Here is a 26345-nt window from a genome sequence, read left to right as displayed (position 1 = left end):
GAGGGCCAAAGGGCCTGTACTGTGCCGTTATGTTCTATGTTCTATGTTCAAGAAGGAATAGCAAAATTGGGGGCATGGGGATCTTTCCACTAGATAGAGCCATACCTAACATGAAGAAAGCTTATATTTGTTGGAAGTGAATCTTCTCAGTCCCAAAAGCTTTGCTGCAAGAGTTCAGGATAGCTCCTGCCAGCTCACCTACCTCATCAATGACCTTCCCTCCATCATAGGGTCAGGAGTGGAGATGGGCACCAAAATTGTAGTTCGACTATAGAAAAGGTTGAGAGTAGGGTGTTCCGAAATAAAGTTTCAGGGAAGTAAGATGGCACCGGCAAGCAAGAAGTTGGATTGAAGTGTGCCTACTTCAATGCCAGGAGTGTCTGGAATAAGGTGGGTGAACTTGCAGCATGGGTTAGTACCTGGGACTTCGATGTTGTGGCCATTTCGGAGACATGGATAGAGCAGGGACAGGAATGGTTGTTGCAGGTTCCGGGATTTAGATGTTTCAGTAAGAACAGAGAAGACGGTAAAAGGGGTGGAGGTGTGGCATTGTTGGTCACAGACAGTATTACAGTTGCAGAAAGGATGTTTGGGGACTCGTCAACTGAGGTAGTATGGGCTGAGGTTAGAAACAGGAAAGGAGAGGTCACCCTGTTGGGAGTTTTCTATAGGCCTCCGAATAGTTCCAGAGATGTAGAGGAAAGGATAGCAAAGATGATTCTTGATAGGAGTGAGAGAGACAGGGTAGTTGTCATGGGGGACTTGAACTTTCCAAATATTGACTGGGAACACGATAGTTTGAGTACTATAGATGGGTCAGTTTTTGTCCAGAGTGTGCAGGAGGGCTTCCTGACACATTATGTAGATAGGCCAACAAGGGGCGAAGCCACATTAGATTTGGTACTGGGTAATGAGCCCGGCTAGGTGTTAGATTTGGAAGTAGGTGAGCACTTTGGTGATAGCGATCACAATTCTGTTATGTTTACTTTGGTGATGGAAAGGGTTAGGTGTATACCACTGGTCAAGAGTTATAGCTGGGGGAAAGGCAATCATGATGAGATTAGGCAAGATTTAGGGAGCATAGAATGGGGAAGGAAACTGCAGGGGATGGGCACATTAGAAATGTGGAGCTTATTCAAAGAAAAGCTCCTGTGTGTCCTAGATAAGTATGTACCTGTCAGGCAGGGAGGAAGCTGTAGAGTGCGGGAGCTGTGGTTTACAAAGGAGGTGGAATTTCTGGTCAAGAGGAAGAAGAAGGCTTATGTTAGGATGAGATGTGAAGGCTCAGTGAGGGCACTTGAGGGCTACGACGTAGCCAGGAAAGACCTAAAGAGAGAGCTCAGAAGAGCCAGGAGGAGACATGAGAAGTTGTTGGTGGATAGGATCAGGGTAAACCCTAAGGCTTTCTATAGGTATTTAAGGAATAAAAGAATGACGAGAGTAAGATTAGGCCCAATCAAGGATAGTAGTGGTAAGTTGTGTGTGGAGTCAGATGAGATAGGGGATGCGCTAAATGAATATTTTTTAACAGTATTCACTCTAGAAAACGACAATGTTGTCGAGGAAAATACGGAGATACAAGCTACTAGACTAGGTGGGATTGAGGTTCACACGGAGGAGGTATTGGAAATCCTTCAGAAGGTGAAGATAGATAAGTCCCCTGGGCCGGATGGGATTTATTCTCCGATCCTCTGGGAAGCCAGGGAGGAGATTGCCGAGCCTTTGGCATTGATCTTTAACTCGTCATTGTCTACAGGAATAGTGCCAGATGACTGGAGGATAGCAAATGTGGTTCCCCTGTTCAAGAAGGGGAGTAGAGACAACCCTGGTAATTATAGACCAGTGAGCCTTACCTCGGTTGTTGGTAAAGTGTTGGAAAAGGTTATAAGGGATAGGATTTATAATCATCTAGAAAAGAATAAATTGATTAGGGATAGTCAGCACGGTTTTGTGAAGGGAAGGTCGTGCCTCACAAACCTTATTGAGTTCTTTGAGAAGGTGACCAAACAGGTAGATGAGAGTAAACCGGTTGAAGGCGTTCGATAAGGTTCCCCACAATCGGCTATTGTACAAAATGCAGAGGAATGGAATTGTGGGAGATATAGCAGTTTGGATCGGAAATTGGCTTGCTGAAAGAAGACAGAGGGTGGTAGTTGATGGGAAATGTTCATCCTGGAGACCAGTTACTAGTGTACCGCAAGGGTCGGTGTTGGGTTCACTGCTGTTTGTCATTTTTATTTTTATAAGTGACCTGGATGAGGGCGTAGAAGGATGGGTTAGTAAATTTGCAGACGACACTAAGGTTGGTGGAGTTGTGGATAGTGACGAAGGATGCTGTAGGTTGCAGAGTGACATAGATAAGCTGCAGAGCTGGGCTGAGATATGGCAAATGGAGTTTAATGTGTGAGGTTATGCACTTTGGTCGGCGTAACCGGAATGCAAAGTACTGGGCTAATGGTAAGATTCTTAGCAGTGTAGATGAGCAGAGAGATCTCGGTGTCCATGTACACAGATCCTTGAAAGTTGCCACCCAGGTTGACAGGGCTGTTAAGAAGGCATACAGTGGTTTGGCTTTTATTAATAGAGAGTTCGAGTTCTGGAATCAAGAGGTTATGGTGAAGCTGTACAAAACTCTGGTGCGGCCGCACTTGGAGTATTGCGTACAGTTCTGGTCACCGCATTATAAGAAGGATGTGGAAGCTTTGGAAAGGGTGCAGAGGAGATTTACTAGGATGTTGCCTGGTATGGAGGGAAGGTCTTACGATGAAAGGCTGAGGGACTTGAGGCTGTTTTCATTAGAAAGAAGAAGGTTGAGAGGTGACTTAATTGAAACACATAAAATAATCAGAGGGTTAGATAGGGTGGATAGGGAGAGCCTTTTTCCTCGGATGGTGACAGCGAGCACGAGGGGCTATAGCTTTAAATTGAGGGGTGAAAGATATAGGACAGATGTCAGAGGTAGTTTATTTACTCAGAGAGTAGTAAGGGAATGGAACGCTTTGCCTGCAACGGTAGTAGATTCGCCAACTTTAGGTACATTTAAGTGGTCATTAGACAAGCATATGGACATACATGGGATAGTGTAGGTTAGATGGGTACGACAGGTCGGCACAACATCGAGGGCCGAAGGGCCTGTACTGTGCTGTAATTTTCTATGTTATCTATGTTATGTTCGCTGATGATTGTGATATTTGGGATGGAATTAATAGAAAAGAATTACTGGAAATTGTGGGTTAATTAAGAAGAATCTACACAGAATTCATAAGGGAAAATCATGTTTAACTAACATGAGAGCGGAAAGTTGTTGAGGGTGATACTGTTGGCAGACAGCCTAGTGCTATTATCACTGGACTATTAATGCAGAGACCCAGGTAATGTCCTGGGGACCTGGGTTCAAATCCCACCATGATGCATTCAATATAAATCTTGGATTAAAAGCCTAAGTAGGATCATGAATCGGTCGCCGGAAAAACCCGTCTGGTTCAGTAATGTCTTTTCGGGAAGGAAACTACCATCCTTATCTGGCCTGGCCTACATCTGACTCCAGATCCATAGCAATGTAGTTGACTCTTGATTGCCCTGTGGGCAGTCAAGGATGAGCAATAAATGCTGGCCGAGCCAGTGATGCCCTCATACCATGAATGGATTTTTGAAAATGTGATGTGCATGCGCTTCTAAATGGTGCTTGATTTGATCCCGTACCACAGGCTTGTTTACAATCCGACCCCACCACCCAAGACATTTTTCCATCCCCTCCCCTGTCTGCTTTCCGGAGAGACCACTCTCTCCGTGACTCCCTTGTTCGCTCCACACTGCCCTCCAACCCCACCACACCCGGCACCTTCCCCTGCAACCGCAGGAAATGCTACACTTGTCCCCACACCTCCTCCCTCACCCCCATCCCAGGCCCCAAGATGACATTCCACATTAAGCAGAGGTTCACCTGCACATCTGCCAATGTGGTATACTGCATCCACTGTACCCGGTGCGGCTTTCTCTACATTGGGGAAACCAAGCGGAGGCTTGGGGACCGCTTTGCAGTGCACCTCCGCTCAGTTCGCAACAAACAACTGCACCTCCCAGTCGCAAACCATTTCCACTCCCCCTCCCATTCTCTTGATGATATGTCCATCATGGGCCTCCTGCACTGCCACAATGATGCCACCCGAAGGTTGCAGGAACAGCAACTCATATTCCGCCTGGGAACCCTGCAGCCATATGGTATCAATGTGGACTTCACCAGTTTCAAAATCTCCCCTTCCCCTACTGCATCCCTAAACCAGCCCAGTTCATCCCCTCCCCCCACTGCACCACACAACCAGCCCAGCTCTTCCCCCCCACCCACTGCATCCCAAAACCAGTCCAACCTATCTCTGCCTCCCTAACCGGTTCTTCCTCTCACCCATCCCTTCCTCCCACCCCAAGCCGCACCCCCAGCTACCTACTAACCTCATCCCACCTCCTTGACCTGTCCATCTTCCCTGGACTGACCTATCCCCTCCCTACCTCCCCACCTACACTCTCTCCACCTATCTTCTTTACTCTCCATCTTTGGTCCGCCTCCCCCTCTCTCCCTATTTATTCCAGTTCCCTCCCCCCATCCCCCTCTCTGATGAAGGGTCTAGGCCCGAAACGTCAGCTTTTGTGCTCCTGAGATGCTGCTTGGCCTGCTGTGTTCATCCAGCCTCACATTTTATTACCACAGGCTTGTGAGTTGGTTATAGCTCATAGAATAAATGGGACACTAGCAAAATAGATGTGAAATAGGCTGAGGACTCGGAAAGAAAGAGTAATGATTGGTAGATATTTTTCAGTCTGCAGGTCACTTTAGAACGCTTTGCTACCCTATTGTAGATTGATCCAGATTTTGGTATGCAGGGGATGCTTTCCAAGTTTGCTTATCCAGAGCATCATATGTTGGTGGAGGGGATGAGAATATTTAATATGAGAAGTGTGAGGGACCTGGTCATATATGTGCAAAAGGCACTAAAGGTGACAGGACAGGTACGGCAAATCGTTTCCTAGGCTTTAATAATAGGTGCAGAATACATTAATGAGGAGGCTATACCTAGCTTCTGTGAGACATTAGTTAGACTACAGTTGAAGTATTGTGTACAAGTGTTGTGTTATGCTTTTGAAAGGACATGAATACACTGGAGAGAGTACAGAAGAGGTGTTTTGAGAATAATTCCAGGAATGAGAAACTTGATTTATGAAGATGGATTCGAGAAGTTGGCACTGTTTTCTTGGAGTAGAGAAGACTAAGAGGAGACTTAATCGAAGATTTCAAAATCATGAGAGGGATGGACAGAGGGAGCAACTGTAAATGACATCGAAAATGAGAGGATGTAGATATAAGATAATGTGGAAAACAAGTGTGTGATCTGAAAAAAAAACACTTGTTCTTGCAGTGAATAGTTAGGGTTTGGCATGTACTTCTTGGAAGTATACCATAGGCAGGTTCAATTGAGGTATTCAAGAGGGTATTAGGTAATTATTTAAATAGAAGCCACTTACAGGGTTGTGAGGACAGGGTAGGAGAATGGCACCAGGTCATAACGCTCATTCAGAGAGCTAGTATTGAGCTGAATGGCATCCTTCTGAATCATAACAATTCAGTCATTATGTGATCTACAAGATCCACTGCAGCATAGGATGCAGAAGGTCATAAGAGCTTTTTTATTAAATGATGCCCTCATCCTGTGAATGAGTGAATAAAAATAAACAGACTGGGGGATGCCTTGCTCTCCTTCATCGTCCTTCCGTCTTGAATTCCCTATTGCTGTTGTGTGTGTACCAACAGACCAAGGGTCTCAGTGACTCAAGGGAAGTGTCTACCAGCAGAATCTCAATGTATCTGGGGCTTGGCAGCCAGCAAGTCTCTCCAAAAGCATCTTCCAAACCTGCAGTCTCGAACGCCTGGAAGGACAAGGGTGGCAGATGATTGGGAAACGCCACTATCTGCAATTTCCCTCCAAACCTCATAGAAGCCTTACTTGAAACTCTGTCAGCTTTTCCTTTGCTGAAGCTGGAACAAAATACTGAAATTCTGTCCTAACAACATTATGGACGTCCCTATTCCCCGAAGATTGCTGCAGTTTAACAACGCACCTCACCACAATCTTCTGCATTAAGGATGAATGATAAATACGGTCCAGCCTACAACATACCCATCCCATGAACGAACAATAAAAAATTCTGTACAGCTCTGCCAGTGTTGCCAGTTTCCTGAGAAAAACTTGAAAAAGAAGAAACTGCTATATTTTACTACATCAATTGGACAGGGGCTCCCGCAAAAAGACGCTTCTTTACCTTTAACACTATATAGTGAACAGGGCAAGCAAATCTCTTAACAAATTTCAAAACAAAGTAGAAACTCGGTTCAAAATTACTTAAGCCTGATACCATAGCTGGCCATCAATATACATCACTCCTTACATTGGATATAGCCTTTTCTTCACATATTTCCCTTTGACTATGGCACTGTCTACTCTGTGAAAACCCTTTGGGTGAACGGTGATTGCAACAGCACTTAGCAGGACATCGTCCCCTGACATTTGTAGAGGGCATTGGCCATGTTTGAACCACCCTTACAGTGCAGGTTGGGCCAGGGGACGGGAAGTATAGAGCACATAGTTTGTGGCGAGGTGTGTTCTTTCCGCAGGCTTAGTGCTGACTGGGGTAATTACATATGAGCAACAAAAGATTTTATGACACCTTCTAGGTTTACACACTTTCTTTAAATATCCTGTCAGCAGTCGGGCCTCCTGACCAACTGTGAAACAGACCGAATAATTAAATGGCTTTGATGAGGTAAATTTTTGCATCTTACTTTAAAGTGAGAGAGGCTGGAGAACAAAATGAAAACTTGCATTTATGTGGCGCCTTTTGTGAATCAGGATATTCCAAAGCACTTCACAGCCACTAATGTATTCTTGATGGGCAATTACGTTTGTCCTGTCAGAAACATGACAGGCAATTTCACAGCAAGATTTAACAAACAGAAATGTGATAAAGAGCTAATGATGTGTTTTCTGGTGATGAAGGTTGAATGCTATTGACTACAGCCTGGTCTATGGAGTGATCTCCTGTCTACTGTTCTTTTTATAAGATGTTCTTCAGAATTGTGCCATGGGACCCTTTATGTTGACCCTATCTAGAAGATTGCACTTCTGACACTATAACAGATCCTCAGTGTTGTATTGGAGCAGGAGTAAAGTTCATAGATATAAACGAGAGAAAATAAATTCTGATCAAATACCAAGAAGAGTATCTTTACACAGATAGTCAGCCGGAATGTAGGGTTCAGGGACTTTACTGTCAGGAGAATTTATAGCTTGAAATGGATAGGCTGGAGCAGTTGAATATCTTTACTCCCATTTTCTGCTTGGCTTAGTTAGTGATATTTTTAATAAAAAGCGAAAGAGCTGTGGATGCTGTAAATCAGAAAAAAATACGGAAATTGCTGGAAAAGCACAGCAGGCCTGAAGGGACCCGAAACGTTAACTCTAATTTCTCTTCACAGACGCTGCCAGATCTACTGAGCTTTTCCAGCAATTTTTCTTTTTTTGGTGACATTCTTGCCTCTTGAGATTTTTTTGGTTGGGGATTTAAGCTCCATTTCAGGACATCAGCTCAGGACCTAGGCTGAAGGAGCACTTCAGTGTCAGGCGCATCACCTTGCGGACAAGACTTTAAAGCAAATCCTTGGTTCTAGTTCAGGCAGAGGTTAAAAGATTTGCAGTTAGCGAAACTAAGCAAATTCACTTGGGGACCTGGCCAACATTTCACTCTTGGCCAACAGCAGATTAGCTGATACTTTGCCTCTGCTGTTTGACGGATTTTACAAAGTCACAGTATGTCAGGTTTGCCAACATATCAGCATTCACTACACTTCAAAGCCATTCCTTTTATTTGAAGTTCTTTGAAACCTTACTAAGAGACGCAATAAGGCTTCCTATAAATACAAGTCTTTCTGTTCTTGGCTTATTTTAAGTCCTTAACTTGCAATTGCGCAGATGCATTACTCAGACTAGTAGGCATATGTCTAACTGCTGCACACTTGAAGGGGTATCCATTCAAGTAGAATTCAACGAGGCAGGCTTCCCAAAGGTATATTGACCGAGAAATGGCTGAAAACAAAAACAAAATCAGTTGCAAGCAAATAGCCCACAGTAATCACTGTTGAAAGTCAGGTAAAGTAGGTGATACTCTAATGCACTATATTTGTATTCTACACAGACTGACCTTACTAATCGTAGCAAGCCACAAGGACCCATGGACCTGCAGCAAATTAAGGCTTGTAGTGAAGAATCTATTGTTCCAGTTCTTTGACCGAACTCTAGAAAGACTTACAGTTAAAACAGAAAATATGTAAATACTCAACAGAGATAGCAAGAACTGCAGATGCTGGAGTAAGAGACAACACAGTGTAGAGCTGGAGGAACAAAGCAGGCCAGGCAGCATCAGAGGAGCAGGAAAGTTGACATTTCGGGTTTTAACTCTTTTGGCAGGCTCTGTATGGAGAAAATCTGAATTAACATTTCAAATTATGGACCAGAAGAACTTGCCTTTACCAAACATATAGGAGGTCATGTTGCATGGACATGTACAGGTTATTGTTTAGGCCATATTTGGAACACTGTGTTCAATTCTGGTCTCCTTGCTATAGGAAAGATGTTGTTAAGCTTGAAAGTGTTCACAAAACATTTACAAGGATATTGCCGGGGTTGGAGGGTTTGAGCTATCGGAGGAGGCTGAATAGGCTGGGAGTTTTGGGGGCTGAGGGGTGACCATATAGAGGATTATAAAATCATGAGCAGCTTGGATAACGTGAATCGTCAAGGTCTTTTCCCCACATTAGGGGAGTCCAAAACCAGAGGGTATAGGCTTAAGGTGAGAGGGGAAAGATCTATAAAGGACCTAAGGGACAACTTTTTCATGCACAGGATGGTATGTGTATGGAATGATTTGCCAGAGAAAGTGATGGAGGCTGGTACAATTACAACCTTTAAAAAGCATCTAGATCGATATCTGAAGAGAAAGGGTTTGCAGGGATATTGACTAAATGCTGGCAAATGGAACTGGATTAATTTCGGATGTTTGGTCCAGTATAGATGAGTTGGACTGAAGGGTCTGTTTCCATGCTGCGCATCGTTATAGGCACTTTATGTAAAGTTAAGTGCTTTTTGAGGTGTTGCCACTGTTACAATATAGAGGCAGCAAATTTACACACAGCAAGCTACCACAAACAACAGTGTGATAATAGTTGGCTGAATCTGTTTGTAGGGATGTCAATTGAGAGGTAACAGCACCATCCCACCAACCTCCGGATACAACGCAGCATCCTCCAACACTTCTGCCATTTACAATCCAACCCCACCACCCAAGACATTTTTCCATCCCCACCCTTGTCTGCCTTCTGGAGAGACCACTCTCCCCATGACTCCCTTGTCCGCTCCACACTCCGCTCCAACCCCCCCACACCCGCCACCTTCTCCTGCAACCGCAGGAAATGCTACACTTGCCCCTGCACCTCCTCTCTCACCGCCATCCCAGGCCCCAAGATGACTTTCCATATTAAGCAGATGTTCACCTGCACATCTGCTAATGTAATATACCGTATCCACTGTACCCGGTGGGGTTACCTCTACACTGGGGAAACCAAGCGGAGGCTTGGGGACCGCTTTGCAGAACACCTCCGCTCGGTTCGCAATAAACAACTGCATCTCCCAGTCGCGAACCATTTTAACTCCCCCTCCCATTCCTTAGATGACATGTCCATCATGGGCCTCCTGCAGTGCCATAATGATGCCACCCGAAGGTTGCAGGAACAGCAACTCATATTCCGCTTGGGAACCCTGCAGCCCAATGGTATCAATGTGGACTTCACCAGCTTTAAAATCTCCCCCTCCCCCACTGCATCCCAAAACCAGCCCAGTTCGTCCCCTCCCCCCACTGCATCACAAAACCAGCCCAGCTCGTCCTTGCCTCCCTAACCTGTTCTTCCTCTCACCTTCCTCTCACCTATCCCCTCCTCCCACCTCAAGCCGCACCTCCATTTCCCACCTACCAACCTCATCCCACCTCGGACTGACCATCCCTCCCCACCTATACTCTCCTCTCCACCTATCTTTTCCTCTATCCATCTTCGGTCTGCCTCCCCCTCTCTCCCTGTTTATTTCAGAATCCTCTCTCCATCCCCCTCTCTGATGAAGGGTCTAGGCCCAAAACATCAGCTTTTGTGCTCCTGAGATGCTGCTTGGCCTGCTGTGTTCATCGAGCTCCACACTTTGTTATCTTAGCTGCCAAAGCACGTTCATTTGCTCTTCTTCAAAATAGTGCAATGGGATCTTTTGTATCTACCTGAGGGGGCAGAATTAATGTCTGTCCTGAAAAACAGCACTTCCTCAGTACTGCACCGAGTCCCCATTTCAAGGTAAAGAATGCAGTCATGGGGGACAGTGGCTAGTAGTGATACATTCCACACCAAGACGTAGCTGGATGAGAAAAAACAGCAAGGCGACTTGTGTGAAAGATATAATCCTTTGAATTCTGTTTCTTGTGGGAAAGTGTGTGACACAATCAGTCTCACAACTGCAAGAATCTGACAGATTCATTGAATATCAACTGCTAGGTTATTTAATGCTGACCAAAGAAATGTACTTCTATTCAGTGAGTCTCAGGCAAAAATAGCTCCAGTGTGCAAAGGGAATAACATTTGTATGACCCAAACCCAAAGCCAAATTGAAGACTCGTCATTCCAGGTCAGCAACGTGCACGAGTGCAGTCATTTTGACATGAATGCCATCAGTAAGAACCTTCCTTGACATGGTGGAGTTTTTAAAAAACTGCCTTGTAAGACACCCTAGGGACACACCAGAAAGCTTAATTGCCACCAAATAATTTGTCTTTTCCAAATTAAAGTGAAGGAGATGCTATCATGCGGGATGCATAGCAGCCAATTTTGGTCAGCAAGATCCCACAAGCAGCAGTGAGATAAAGACCTCTCTTTCATTTAGCACTGTTGGTTTGAGGGATAAATCTTAACGAATGTTATTCTGGAGATGAGACATGTCATTGTGCCTGCACACCACCTCCTGAATTTTCAAACACATGGCTACCAAAGTCTGCCAAATCATAAAACATGCTTGCTGAATGATCCCGTCAGCCAGTGAAGATTTCAGAGTTCTGTGATGTGGAGTACCATCTGTTGCACGCATTCAGTTTCTCTGTTGAACAAAACAGAATGCACATAGAAAAGGCAAGCTGCTGGCCTGAAGTTGAAATGACCAGATGCTCATTGCAAGAAATAAACGAGAAGACACAGGCATAGACATTGAAGATCCCCTTCAACAAGATCAGCCAAATCTGAGTACTCATACCAACTCTATCATCCAGACTGGCAGTCACCCTTGTCCTCGTCCAGACTTCCCTCTAATCGTTTCACTGATTCAGTTATCCAGATGATCTCAGTTTGCTTTTCTTGAAAGATTACAGGGTCTAGAACTGCGGGCAAAGACACTGCATTGGAATTCTTTCACGAGTTAGTTAACTGTCAGCAACGTTTCCAGATTTGGAGATTTGACGAACAAAAACAAAGTTGCCGGGAAAGCTCGGCAGGCCTGGCAGCATCTGTAGAGGAGAAAACAGTTAATGTTTCAGGTCTGGTGACCCTTCCTCAGAACTTTGAGATTTGACAATATAGTCTCATCAATTACTGAACGTCAAATCTCATGTCTTTACTCTTCTCTATGCCTTAGCTGGCCGAGGCACTTGATAACTGAATCATACAGACCAGGACTGTTCCCCCTGATCCTCCCCGAGCTGACACAAAGAGGTGTTGTTGCCTCAGCAATAAAATTGGCAAATTCAGCCAAAATCACAATTCATGGTCACAGTCTCGTGGCATCTCTCTCTATAAAAAGGTTTGTGGACACAGGTTCATGCTCTGCTGTGATTCACTGCGAAACTGCACTCAAACACAAGCTACTACATTGAGAAGGGAAGGGCAGGGAAGAAAGAAAATTTCTGAATCACAAAGTGGGTTTGAACAGTGTGGAATCAGGCTATTAAAACCAGCTAGAGTAGCAAAATAGAAGAATCAGGGAAAGGCATTTTAAAACAAATACCTGCAAATGCAGGGAAGGTTCAGAAGTGTTGCTTCATAATTTCCCAAGCCCCAAAGATAGCTATGGAGTTGTATTTCATTTTCCAGCAAGATCTGTTGCAGACTGAAGCGTGCTCACCTCCTCCCCTACAGTGAATTTGATGTGCTTTGGGATTCCATTGTTGTACCCTGCTAATTGGTGGAGAGGAGGATGGTGCTTTTGGGTTGGCTTGTGACATTGATATTGTTTCATGCATATTCTCGACAAGTGTTGCCAAGCTGAGAGTGGGGCCAGGCACCACTTCTCACAGATCAGAGCTCACGTTGCTGGATAGCCAACAGTTTGAAAGAATTAGGAACTTTCAATAACATCAAAGAAAGGCGTAAAATGCAACCTGGACTCTGGGTCAGAAGGTTGTGGGTTCTGGTCTCACTTCAGGGACTTGAGCAACAAATTTGGGTAGACACTCCTCATGCACGACTGAGGAGGTGTTGCACTTTTGGAAATGCCGGCTTTCAAATGACCCACTAAACTAAACCCTGTTCTTCTGTCAAATGAACATAATGAAACCTATGACACTGTATTAAAGATAAGCAGGTGGTTTCTTCCTGAGATTATTATCTATTTTCTTTATTTGGGAGCTTGCTAAATATAAATTGGCTGCTGCACTGCAGCACTTGCACTTGTGAAGTGTGTCAATGATTGTAAAACCTTGCGGGCCTTCCTGAAGTCGTGAAAGGCATTATAAAATTGCAACTTCTTTCTTTCTTATGAACCAGTCTCCTCCTGCACTTACTCTTACCCTTATGATGTCACGACAGTAAAACAGCTTTGAAAGGCTAGACACAAATAGTCATTATGGGGAACACAGTCTCAGAAAAAAATGTTGTCTCATGGTAGGTTGATGCTGTGACAAAACTTTTATCTTGTTTGTATACATTTATGTAACATTCATGGCACAGGAGCAGACTATTTAGCCCAACTCAAGATACTAATGTTCTCCATCTAACAAAATATCCAATTTGTAATTTGTGTTGCAAGAAACAGGATATGTGGAGTTTGGACCCAAGGTCACAACAAATGTTTTTCAGCTCAACAGCCATATAGTCATAGTGATAGATTAATACAGGATGTAAACAGAACCTGTAGTCCAAATTATCCGCACCAATTGAATATCCCAACTAATATAGTCCCATTGGCAGCACTTGGCCCATACCTCTGTGAACCTTTCCTATTTACACGCACCACCCTCTTCATGAGAAGGTTGCCCCTTAGGTCCCTTTTAAATCTTACCCATCTCACCTTAAACCTATCGCCTCTAGTTTTGGACTCCCCCACCCCAGGGAAAAGACCTTGACTATTCGCCCTTTCTGTGCCCCTCATGATTTTATAAACCTGTGTAAGGATACCCCTCAGCCTCTAATGCTCCGGGGAACATAGTCCCTGTCTATTCAGCCTCTCCCTCTAGTTTAAACCCTAGCAACATTGTTGTAAGTCTTTTCTGAACCCTTTCAAGTTTCACAACATATTACCTTTAGCCCTCAGTGTGTATCAGCTACATCGGCAGGAGAGGATTCCACTATTTGCATATTTATAGCGAAGCACAGTTCATTGTTGACTGAACCACTTTTATCACTTCGACTGTGACATTTTTAAGATTCACTAATTTGACTCCATGTCTGACAATTATCTGGTTACCTTCCTATGGAAGATCATGGGATGACTTTGCTACTCTGAAGGTGCTATCTAAATGCGATTTGTTTTCCTTCCCAGAAATTCTCACAGTGTAGTTAGAGTTCCATGGCAGAACAGGGCAAGTAAAGCTCACAAAGCCAGTTCTGGTTGAAATGACGTCACAGCCTGCATATAATAACTGATGGATGCTGTTGAGACTCAGCAGACCTGACCATTTGTCGCTGTACTTTAGACATCACTCAGAGAGACTGCAACCCTCGTGGTCACTTCTGACTTTAATTACTGACATTCACAGCCATTTCAGTAATACAGCAGCAGCGAGGAACAGTAAGGGTCCTCCTTTAGTACTGCTAGTCGCCGCTCAAATGGATCCCTTAAAACTATTAAACAGCAAAGGGTGTGGTGAAGATCAAAACAAAAAGGCCACCGCAGGCCAGTTTTGTGCCTTATTTCTGTCGTAATTTTAGATCTTGTGAGTGATCCTACTTTGTTTGCAGCAAAGTAATAATCCCTGCGTGAAGCTGTGTTAATGATGGGGTTTCATTTGGACGTTTTTAAAATTTTGCTTCAAGTTTATTTTTGAATTGGGCACTATGAGTCCTTGAGGGCAGGGGACTCTAGGTCCAAGCAGAAACGCCATCTGCTGCTATTTATGGCATGTGTAAAAAGATCCATTTACACTGTATAGCCATAGGAAATCAGTTTTTCTTATTCGATCAGCAAAAACATTGCTTTTCTTTTCTAAAAATGAAAAGTCAGGAGCAGGAATCAAGCTCTTTCTACCTTCTCTCAATCCTTCTGTCCTCAGAACTCTCTCTTTATATTATAAAGTGTCAGCCTTGGCTCACTGCAGTACGGAGGGCATATTCTACTGTGAACAATCGTGTATTTCAGAGGAGATATTAAACTGCACGCCTATCAGATGGACATATAAATCTTATTTCGATGAAGAACAGGGACATTTAGTTTTGTGTCCAGTTTCCTAATTGATATTGTTACCTGAGCTAACATTACTAAATGTGACATGTGACTTCAAAAATACCTAACTGCTTGGAAGAGTCTCTGGGTCATCCTAAGCTCATTAAGGTTGCAAGTTCTTCTTTTTCTTCCATTCTCAGAAAAGTGACATTTCTCCGTTGAAACTTTTGCATTCTCAGATATGTGTCCAAAGATTTCACTCTGATGTCCTTGATTTTATCACTGATTGCTGCTTTTGAGAACATTTTGTTTATTTCAGCAAACCTTAGCAATGGATCCCAGAAACTCAGCAGAATCTAAAAACTGTTTGCCTTCGTTCCCTGCCCACTCCCCAGTTTAACTTGATGGAATATTGACTCCTGCATTTTTGTTTGTCATTATTCTTACGGTCTGTAGTAACATTTCAGCCCCCAAAATGTGTGTATAGCACTCTTATTTTTGATCACAGATGATCACAGAAGTCCACATCAGTTCTACAATTCCCACAATATGGAATACTTACATTTCAGAACTCATGTACTGTCTATTTTTGGTATTTTTTCATGCACCAGAAATTGGATTCCTTTTAGGATTGCACTTTCCTCCCACACCCTTTGATAAAGGGGATAGATGCTCCTGTGACGAAGATGCAGCTGTCCACTCAATTGAGCATCACCTCTCTTTACAATGTGTGACAATCTTCACAGAGACTTCCACAGAAGCATGAGAGGGTACATATTAAACAGGGAATGTAGTTACTGTTATAGGGAATGCAGCAATCACCTTACACACAGGAAGATCCCGCAGGGTAATGACCAGATTTTCTTTTAGTACTGTTGGTTTAGGACTTCGTTTTTGCCAACATAATTGGAAGGACATCCCTGCTCTTCCTCACAACAGTGCCACAGCCCATAAGAAATAAGGATCAGGAGTGGACCATTTGGCCCCTCAAGCCTGCTCCACCACTCAGTAGGATCATGGCTGATCTGACATTCTTCTTGTCCGCGAGTTTTGAGAAGATCTGTAGCTCAGGTTGAGGTTCTGGATGTGAGTTTGCTCGCTGAGCTGGAAGGTTTGTTTTCAGACGGTTCGTCACCATTCAAGGTAACATCGTCAGTGAGCCTCCGACGAAGCGCTGGTGTTATGTCCTGCTTTCTATTTATCTGGTTAGGTTTCCTTGGGTTGGTGATGTCATTTCCTGCATTTGGTGATGTCATTTCCTGTTCTTTTTCTCAGGGGAACCCAAGGAAACCTAATTCTTCTTCTTGTCCACTTTCCTGCCCTTCTCCCGTAACCCTTGATTCCCCAATGGTTTAAGAATCTATCCATCCCGACCTTAAATATACGTAATGACACTGCCTCCACAGCTATCTATGGTAAGGAGTTCCAAAGACTTTCAACCCTCCAAAAGTAGAAATTCCTCCTCATCTCAGTCTTAAATTGGCACCCCTTAATCATGAGACTATGCTCCCTGGTCCTAGTCTCTCCCATGAGGGGATACATCCTTTCAGTTTTTACCCTGTCAAACCCTTTAAGGATTCAAATGATTCCTCATTTGAAAAACTCCACTCCTGACATTGAAGCATTGCTTTTACACAACACTGTGGTGTTGCTCAGGATTTTGAGGGCTCATGTCTCTATAGTGTGACCTAAACCTCTGCCTCACAGTGTTACACTCCTCAAGACAGCATAGGGATAGAAACAGAAAATTCTACAAATACTCTGCGGGTTTGCTGATGATACCATTGTAGTAGGATGGATATCTAGCAATGACTCAAAATGCAGAAGAGAGCTAGGAGGCTTGGTGATGTGGTGCAATGAGAACAACCTCTTTCTCAATGTCAGCAAAACTAAAGAACTGATCATTGACTTCAGAAAGAAAGGAGGCAAACACGCCCCCATCTATATCAACGGAACTGAGATTGAGAGAGTGGAGAGCATCAAGTTCCTCAGAGTGACAATAACCAATGACCTGTCTTGGACTTCCCATGTAGATCTGATGGTCAAGAAGGCACAACAATGCCTCTTCCTCAGACAGCTCAGGAAATTTGGCATATCCATAGGGACCTTCACCAACCTCCACAGATGTACATTTTAAAGCATACTATCCGGATGCATAATGACCTAGTAAGGCAACTATTCTGTCCAGCACCATAAGAAACTACACCAAGACAACAAAATGTGAGGCTGGATGAACACAGCAGGCCCAGCAGCATCTCAGGAGCACAAAAGCTGACGTTTCGGGCCTAGACCCTTCATCAGAGAGGGGGATGGGGAGAGGGTTCTGGAATAAATAGGGAGAGAGGGAGAGATTTATTCCAGAACCCTCACCCCATCCCCCTCTCTGATGAAGGGTCTAGGCCCAAAACGTCAGCTTTTGTGCTCCTGAGATGCTGCTTGGCCTGCTGTGTTCATCCAGCCTCACATTTTGTTGTCTTGGATTCTCCAGCATCTGCAGTTCCCATTATCTCAGAAACTACACCAAGTTGTGTGCACAGTCCAGACCATCATGAAAGTCAACCTTCCATTCATGGACTCAACTTACATGGCTCGCTATCGCGGAAAGCCTACGCACATCATCTAAAACCCAATGCACCCTGATAATGCTCTCCTACAACCTCTTCCATCAGGCAGAAGATACAGGAGCTTGAGTACACACACTAGCAGGTTCAGGATCAGCTTCTTCCCGGTCGTTATTATACTGATCATTGGACTCTCTAGCCTCAAATAATCCTGATCTCGCCTAGTCCGTGTGCCCTGTGCAATGTAATCTGTATGCCTCTGTCTAAATTTTTTTTACATTCTTTAATCTGTGCATCCTTGCTTAATATGATCTGCCTGTACTGCCCAAAAACAAAGCTCTTCACTGCACTTTGGTACACGTGACACTAAATCAATCGATCGAATGGGACTTGATGTATGTTGAGATATCTTTGACGTGTCCCTTAGTACTGCAACTCCCTGTGCATTCTGAAAGCTTTAAGCCCACACCATGGAAATTTGTGCAAGAAGGTATTTGGAGCAGAATAGTGACATCAGACACAGTACCCGTTCCAGGGCAGTGCCCGCACTTGGGGCTGTCTGTACATTAGAACTTTTATGTTCTCAAAGCAATTCCTAAACATCTGTTTTGTCATTCTCAATCACAATTTTGCATAGTTTGGCTTAAATCAAGTATTTATTGATTATTTCTTTCTCATAATCTGCCACATGCACACAATAGAATCCCTCCAGTTTGGAATTTGGCCCATCAAGTTCACATCAACCCTTCAAAGAGAATCCCACACAGACCCCATCACACCCTAACCCTGTGACCCTGCATTTCCCATGGTTAATCTACCTAGCATACACATCCCTGGACACTATGGGCAATTTGCCATCATCAATCCACCTAACCTGCACATCAGTGATTAGAGTTCTACAATCACAAACAGCTTGCTCTTTGGTCTGTGGGAGGAAACCAGAGCCTCCGGAGGAAACCCACACAGACATGGGGAGAATTTTCCAGATGATGGAATCAAACCTGTGTCCCTGGTGCAGTGTGGTAGCAGTGCTAACCACTGAGCCACTGTGCCATCCTTGTGTTCAGATCCCCCCCAGGATTGGCTCTTCCCTATCCCTGTTACCTCGTGTAAGCTGACCGTTTTCAGAGTGCTGCTTCAATTCAAGCCTTTTGCACACCTCCAGTTTCAGTCGCTCCTCTTTTAGCATCTTTTAGTTATTATTCACTCATGGGGGAGCTATGTGTTTTGCCGAGTGGGCCAGCACTTACTGCCCACCTTTATTTATCCTGGCGGAGGTGATAGACAGCTCCTTTCTTGAACTGCTGAAGCCCTTGGGGTGTCAAGATAAATGAGTTTTTATAAATGCAAAGAAATGAGGTCCAGGATTTTAACCTTCAATTGAATCCACCTCAGTACCCCTCTTTCCTTCTTTTAATATGGTCTTAAAACCTACATCTTCTAACAAATCACAAACAAAAACAGAAATTGCTAGAAAATCTCAGCAGTTCTGGCAGCATCTGTAGAGAGAAATCAGGGCTAAGGTTTTGGATCAAGTGACCCTCTTCAGAACTGATGGTGCTCAGAAAATGTTGGTTGGTTTTCATGCAAAAGATAGGGTGGAGGGAAGGGGTAAGGAGTAAACAAGGTGAAGATGGAGCCCAAAGAGAGAGAAGACCAGTTGGACAGACTAAAGAGTGGATCATGATCAGACTAAAAATATGAACAGCTGTTAGTGGGGATTGTTAGTGGCTAACGTGTATGTGATAACAAGGCTTGGTGTATGGGGGCGGGGGGGGGGAGGCGGTGGTAAGGACATAGGAGATTTCAAGCCCTAAAGTTGTTGAACTTAAATATTAAGCCCAAAAGACGATAGAGTTCCAAAGCAGAAAATGAGGTGTTCTTCCAGTTTGCGCTGAACTTCACTGGAGTACTGCAGCAAGACTGAGATGGAGATGTTGGCCAAGGAACAGTGTGGTGTGTTGTAGTGTTCTTTTCTCTCTTTGGGCTATGTTCCCACCTGTTGTTTACTCCCCACGTCCTCCCCAACTCTATCTTCTACACAAAAAAACAACATTTTCTTAGCTGCTGTCAGTTCTGAGGAAGGGTCACTGGACCTGAAATGTTAACCCTGAATTCTGCTCACAGATGCTGCTAGACCTGCTGAGCTTTTCCAGCAATTTCTGCCTTTGTTTCTGATTTCCAACATCTACAGTTCTTTTTGTTTTATCTTTGATCAATTTTTGGTCACCTGATTATTGTCAGATTTGTTGGATAACACTTGTTCGTCACCTTGGGTGTTATGTTATAAGTGTTATCTGAATACAAGTCATTGATATTATCTGACCGTAATTCCCTCTGTCTGCTTTCAAATTGTAAATATGCCAGGATCCAAAATACTGCCCAGTGCTTAGAGTTCTACAATCACAAACAGCTTGCTCTTTGGCCTGATGTCTTTGCTTTTCCCAGGCAAGTCGCGTATACTCCAGCACTCCCGAGATTACACGTTGCAGAAAGGTTCTGTTGTTCTATTAAGGAGGAAAGCATATTCTCTGAATATTTTGCTTAACTATTGATAAGCATATTGCCAGGTTCATGGATTTTTTTTTCTCACAGCAAATTTGTGAAGAAAACTTTTGTGGATTGGTTGCAGTGAGAATTCCAGAATCCATGCAAATTGTAGTAAAAGTACTGAGCTATTATAGAATCGTAGGGCACAGAAGGAGCTCATTTGATCCATTGAGATTATGTCTTTGAAATAGCTGTCCATATATTCCACTGCCTTGTACTCTCAAATTTTCTAACCCTTCTGATATTCCTTTCGAAAGGTGTAATTTGTTTTGCTTTGATTATTTTACAGCTGACGTGTTTCAGAAATTCATAACTCATTGTGTAAAGGGACTTCTCTGCTTCATCCCTCTGAAGCTTTACTCCAACCACTTAAATGGGACATGGTTTGCGGGCGGCAGGGTGGATGAGAGGAGGTGCAGAGTTTGACAAGTTTGGGATTAGTTGGTGATGTGAGGCCTGTGGCAATGGAATAGGTAGTGGAGAGGGGGTGAGAGGCCTGTGGCAATGGAGTAGGTAGTGGAGAGGGGTGAGAGGCCTCTGGCAGTGGAGTAGGTTTGTGGAGAAGCTGAGAAATCCGTGAGAGCAGAAGTGTGGTGGAATTTGGTGGGTGGGTGTGTTTAATGCATGGAGTTCTTTTTATTATGAAGCTACCTACGTTTGCATTAGCCTTCGCAATACGATGATCAGTCCATAATACCACTAGGCCATTGCCTCCAGCAACCACACAGTGTTGTTGATTATTGTGAAAACCCAGAATCCATGCAAATTGTACTATTATTAATCCAGAGACCTAGGTAATGTTCCGGGGTCAAATCCTCCATAGTCGATGGTGGAATTTGAATTCAGTAAATATCTGGAATTAAGAATCTAATGATGACCATGAATCCATTGCCAAATGTCAGAAAACCCATCTGATTCACTAATGTCCTTTACCTGGTCTGACCTACATGTGACTCCAGATCCAGAGCGAGGTGGTTGATTCTGAACAATTAGGGATAGGCAATAAATGCTGCCTGGTCAGTGATATCCTCATACCATTAATGAATGAAAAAAATTAATCCAGCTCTTTATTCCAAATATTTTTGAATTCAGATTTCACTATCTGCTAACATGGGATTCAAACCCATTTCCCGTGATATCGGCCTGTGGATCTGGATTATCAGTCCAGTGGCAATAGCACTCTGCTTCTGCCTCCCCAAATGGAGCTACAACGTATCTTCCTCTCATGTAGCTGCCTTAGAAGAAGATGATTGTTGGCCATAGAGTTGTAGAAATGTTAACATGCAAATAGACCCTTCAGTCCAACTTGTCCATGCCAACCAGATATCCGAAATTAATCTAGTCCCATTTGCCAGCATTTGGCCCATATTCCTCTAAAACTTTCCTATTCATACACCCATCCAAGATAACAAAATGTGAGGCTGGATGAACACAGCAGGCCCAGCAGCATCTCAGGAGCACAAAAGCTGACGTTTCGGGCCTCGACCCTTCATCAGAGAGGGGGATGGGGAGAGGGAACTGAAATAAATAGGGAGAGAGGGGGAGGCGGACCGAAGATGGAGAGTAAAGAAGATAGGTGGAGAGAGTACAGGTGAGGAGGTAGGGAGGGGATAGGTCAGTCCAGGGAAGACGGACAGGTCAAGGAGGTGGGATGAGGTTAGTAGGTAGCTGGGGGTGCGGCTTGGGGTGGGAGGAAGGGATGGGTGAGAGGAAGAACCGGTTAGGGAGGCAGAGACAGGTTGGACTGGGGGGGAAGAGCTGGGCTGGTTGTGTGGTGCAGTGGGGGGAGGGGACGAACTAGGCTGGTTTAGGGATGCAGTAGGGGAAGGGGAGATTTTGAAACTGGTGAAGTCCACATTGATACCATATGGTTGCAGGGTTCCCAGGTGGAATATGAGTTGCTGTTCCTGCAACCTTCGGGTGGCATCATTGTGGCAGTGCAGGAGGCTCATGATGGACATGTCATCTAGAGAATGGGAGGGGGAGTGGAAATGGTTTGCGACTGGGAGGTGCAGTTGTTTGTTGCGAACTGAGCGGAGGTGTTCTGCAAAGCGGTCCCCAAGCCTCCGCTTGGTTTCCCCAATGTAGAGGAAGCCGCACCGGGTACAGTGGATGCAGTATACCACATTGGCAGATGTGCAGGTGAACCTCTGCTTAATGTGGAATGTCATCTTGGGGCCTGGGATAGGGGTGAGGGAGGAGGTGTGGGGGCAAGTGTAGCATTTCCTGCGGTTGCAGGGGAAGGTGCCGGGTGTGGTGGGGAGTGTGGAGCGAACAAGGGAGTCACGGAGAGAGTGGTCTCTCTGGAAAGCAGACAAGGATGGGGATGGAAAAATGTCTTGGGTGGTGGGGTTGGATTGTAAATGGCGGAAGTGTCGGAGGATGATGCGTTGTATCCGGAGGTTGGTAGGATGGTGTGTGAGAACGAGGGGGATCCTCTTAGGGCGGTTGTGGCGGGGGCGGGGTGTGAGGGATGTGTTGCGGGAAATGCGGGAGACGCGGTCAAGGGCGTTCTCGATCACTGTGGGGGGGAAAGTTGCGGTCCTTAAAGAACTTGGACATCTGGGATGTGTGGGAGTGGAATGTCTTATCGTGGGAGCAGATGTGGCGGAGGCGGAGGAATTGGGAATAGGGGCTGAAATTTTTGCAGGAGGGTGGGTGGGAGGAGGTGTATTCCAGGTAGCTGTGGGAGTCGGTGGTCTTGAAATGGACATCAGTTACAAGCTGGTTGCCTGAGATGGAGACTGAGAGGTCCAGGAAGGTGAGGGATGGACTGAGAGGAGCCTCACATTTTGTTATCTTGGAATTCTCCAGCATCTGCAGTTCCCATTATCTCTCATACACCCATCCATATGCTTTTCAAATGTTGTAATGGTACCGGGCTCTACCACTTCCTCTGGCAGCTCATTCCATAGACACACCCCCCTCTACATGAAAGAATTGCCCTTAAGGCCCCTTTTAAATCTTTCCCCTCTCACCTTAAACCTGTGGCTTCCAGTTTGGACTCTTCTCCCCTGGGGAACTGACCTTGACTATTTATCCTGTACATGCCCTTCATGATTTTATAGACTTACATAAGGTCACCCCTCAGCCTCCAACATTCCAGAGAAAATAGCCCCAGCCTCTTCAGCCTCTCTCAGCTTAAACTCTCCAATCCCGGCAACATTATTGTAAATCTTTTCTAAACCCTTTCAAGTTTAACAACATCTTTGCTGTAGAGTGAGACAAGAACTGGACGCACTATTCCAAAAATGGCCTAACCAATGTCCTGCACAGCTGCACCATTACCTCCCAGCTCCTATTCTCAATGCAATGGCCGATAACTTTGACAATTCTTAACCCTTTCCAAAGCCAGTATCCATTCAGAAGTTCAAATATGTGTCTAACAAACATGAGGAAGCACACTTAACATTTTAAAATGATGTGAATAAGAGACAAAAACAATTGAAATTGAAGATGGTGTCAGAGATGAGGAAAATAATGAATAATAAAGAACTGATGAAAAGTGTCAGATAAGTAAGAAACCAGGTTAAGACCTGTAAAAGATAGGCTTTGAGGAAATAATTTTCAAAATACATCATAAGGCAATGCAATATTTCACAAGCATACCGGCATGAAGAAGGAGAATCCCCTCAAATTGTCAATTATAAATTGAAGTTCAAAAAATGGTGCAAGTATTTAATAAGCACTTGTACAGTTCTTTACTAAAGACAGAGGCTAATCTACAGTGATTCTGAGCATGATTAATAGAGCTATGTTGGATGAAAGAAATGTTTTAATTAGTATATTTAGACAAAGCATCAGGGCCCAAAGGGATACATCCTAGGATCCTGAAGGAGGAAATCACTGTGGCCGTGGAAATTATATTTCAGAATTCTACAGAGTGTGAATGTGTGCTGGAAGATTGGAGAGTGACCAATGTACTACCCATTATTAAAAAAGGAGACAGAGTTAATCCAGGTAATTACAGGCTAGTTAGCTTAACATCCGTAGTAGGGAGAATTTTAGAGTCTTTAATTAAAGATGAAATTGCCACATATCTAAATAAAGAGAAAATAGTTAGAAGTAGCCAGCATGCATTTCAAAAAAGAACGATTATGCTTGACAGACGGTGTGGAATTATTTGAGAAGGTAGCAGACATGGGGAGAAATGCAATAGGTGCACTGACATGGGCTTGAGGGACGTTTTTGGTAGTTAACTCAATTGGGACAAAATGGAATTGGTAAAAACGTAGCAACAGGATTGAAAATTGGCTGGAAGTGAGAAGAGAGAATGCTGTTGATTGGACATTTACGAAGTGGTTGAGAGTGGATAAAGCTGTCCCATAGGGTTCAGTTTTGGGGCTACCTCTGGTTGCCATATGTAGTAAAAAATTGCCTACAGGCCTAGAGAACAGCATAGATTCATATAGCATGGAAACAGACCCTTTAGTCCAACTAATCTATGGCAACTATGATCCCAAACTAAACTACCCCACTTGTCTGCATCTGGCCCATATCCCTCCAAACATTTCCTATTCATGTACTTAGCCAAATGTCTTTCAAATGTTATAACTGTGCCTGCATCCACCACTTCCTCTAGCAGGTCATTCCTCACACTAATCACTCTGTGCAAATAAAGTTGCCCCTCATGTCCTTTTCAAATCTTTCTCCTCTCACTTTAAAAATATGCCATCTAATTTTGAACTACCCCACCCTTGGGAAAGGGCTTTTGCCATTCACCTTATCTATACCCCTCATGATTTTATAAATCTCTAAAGGGGTCACCCATCAGCCTCCTAAGCTGTAGTGAAAAAAGCCCCAGCCTATCTAGCCTATTTTTATTCTCAAATCCTCCATTCCTAGCAACATCCTGGTAATTCTTTTCTGAACCCTTAGTTAAATCCTTCCTATAACAGGGTGACCAGAACTGCACACAGTGTTCCAGAAGAGACCTCACCAACGTCCTCTACAACCTCAACATGATGTCTGAACTCTTGTACTGAAGGGTCTGAGCAATGAAGGCATGTGTGTTAAATGCCTCCTTAGCCACCCTGTCTACCTGCGATGCTAAGAGGTACAGTTAATACTGTAGAAAACCATAGGGAACTGCACAATAATGTAGGGAAATAGGTTGTGTGGTGGCAGGTGAGTCAATAAGTATAAAACGAGCAATTTGGTTTCAGAGAAGTAGCCATATGAGTGTTAATGAACACTATGCTGTGCAAGAACAGGGGGATTTGGGAACACTCAGGTGGTGAATGACACTTGTGTGAAGAGCAGGGAAAGCACCCTTCAATGATCTGGTGCAGAATTTGTCCCTCGTCTTATGGCAGTTTTGAAGCAAAAATTGTTAGATCCATGTCACTTTAATGTTTGGTGAGAGTTTGCTGTGCACTAATTTCCTGCAGTACACTGATGATTGTTCAATAAGGTACTGTTAGGTACACTGAGGCTCTGAAAGGTGTTGTACAAATGAAGGTCCTTTATTTAAATCCACCCTTGGCATCAGCAGTCAATGTTGTTTTCATTGATATGCTCACTGACTAAAGGAAACTTTTCTGCATTGTGAGCTTCAGCCTTTTATCTAGGTTTATTGATTTATTTTAATATAAAACCCTAATATGAAACCTTCACTAATCCATACATTTATGTGAGACGGAGAAGGAGATGAAATCCTTAGCTCTAACCTGCAATCTACTACCCTTTGGCACGACATACTGCCATAGTGCCAGGGTACAGTATGGTCTGTACTGAACAGTAAGCATTAATTTGAGACAGCCCATGTATGCTTCTTTCCAACAGTACCTCAATGATCCTAGATATTAGCCCTGGCACATTTAGTTACCTGATTTTATCACATTTGGCTGTCAGATGAGAATTGAAGCATGTATTATGGTTGAGGTGGCTTTGAATTTAATTTTATACCCATTGGACCCCTCTCTCATTTGTGATGGGTGGGAGGTGAGAGTAGAGACTGTGAGACTAGTGGAGCAGTGACAGAAATGCTTTCGGAAAACAGCCGACTTATGTCACGTTGCATAAACACTGAGCAATCTGTGAAGCTTTCTGTACTGCACAAAGACTGAAAGCTGACTTCCACACACACTGAGGGTTGGGGGGAGAAAGAAGGTGTTCCCACCCTGCTGAAGCCAGGCCAGTAGAAAATCCCACCGAGCTGCAATTATAACAGCTTCTGAATAAGAACATTCCTGATGCATCTTGGCTGTCGGGTCGTTATGAGGTGAAAGTGTAAGTCCGTGCCAAGGTCCTCACCTAGCCTCAGTCCCTTCTTGATGAATCAATAAATCATTCTTTTTGACCCGCCTAAAAATAAGACGTAGATAACCTTTAATTTCATACTTGAAATTTCACTTTATACATGAAGGGCAGATTACTTGATATTTCCCACTGGGAGAGGTATCAGTCAAACAGCAGGTTCACAATCTAGCAAAGTAAGAGGCTGAATGAGCAATCCCTGTGCTTGTTTTCACTTTGTACTGCTAACAACGTTGGTTTTATTTCTGATGAC

General features: G+C 44.0%; 1 protein-coding gene across 2 annotated transcripts in view; it reads left to right on the top strand.

Moving 5' to 3' along the window:
* Positions 1-26345, top strand: part of nhej1 (nonhomologous end-joining factor 1) — a 295514-nt gene that overhangs the window by 181533 nt on the left and 87636 nt on the right. The window lies entirely within an intron of this gene.

This window comes from Stegostoma tigrinum, chromosome 7 (assembly GCF_030684315.1).
Source record: "Stegostoma tigrinum isolate sSteTig4 chromosome 7, sSteTig4.hap1, whole genome shotgun sequence".
In the NCBI taxonomy this organism is placed as follows: domain Eukaryota; kingdom Metazoa; phylum Chordata; class Chondrichthyes; order Orectolobiformes; family Stegostomatidae; genus Stegostoma; species Stegostoma tigrinum.
The sequence above is the reverse complement of the archived record's forward strand: the minus strand, read 5'-3'. Positions and strand labels throughout refer to the sequence as shown.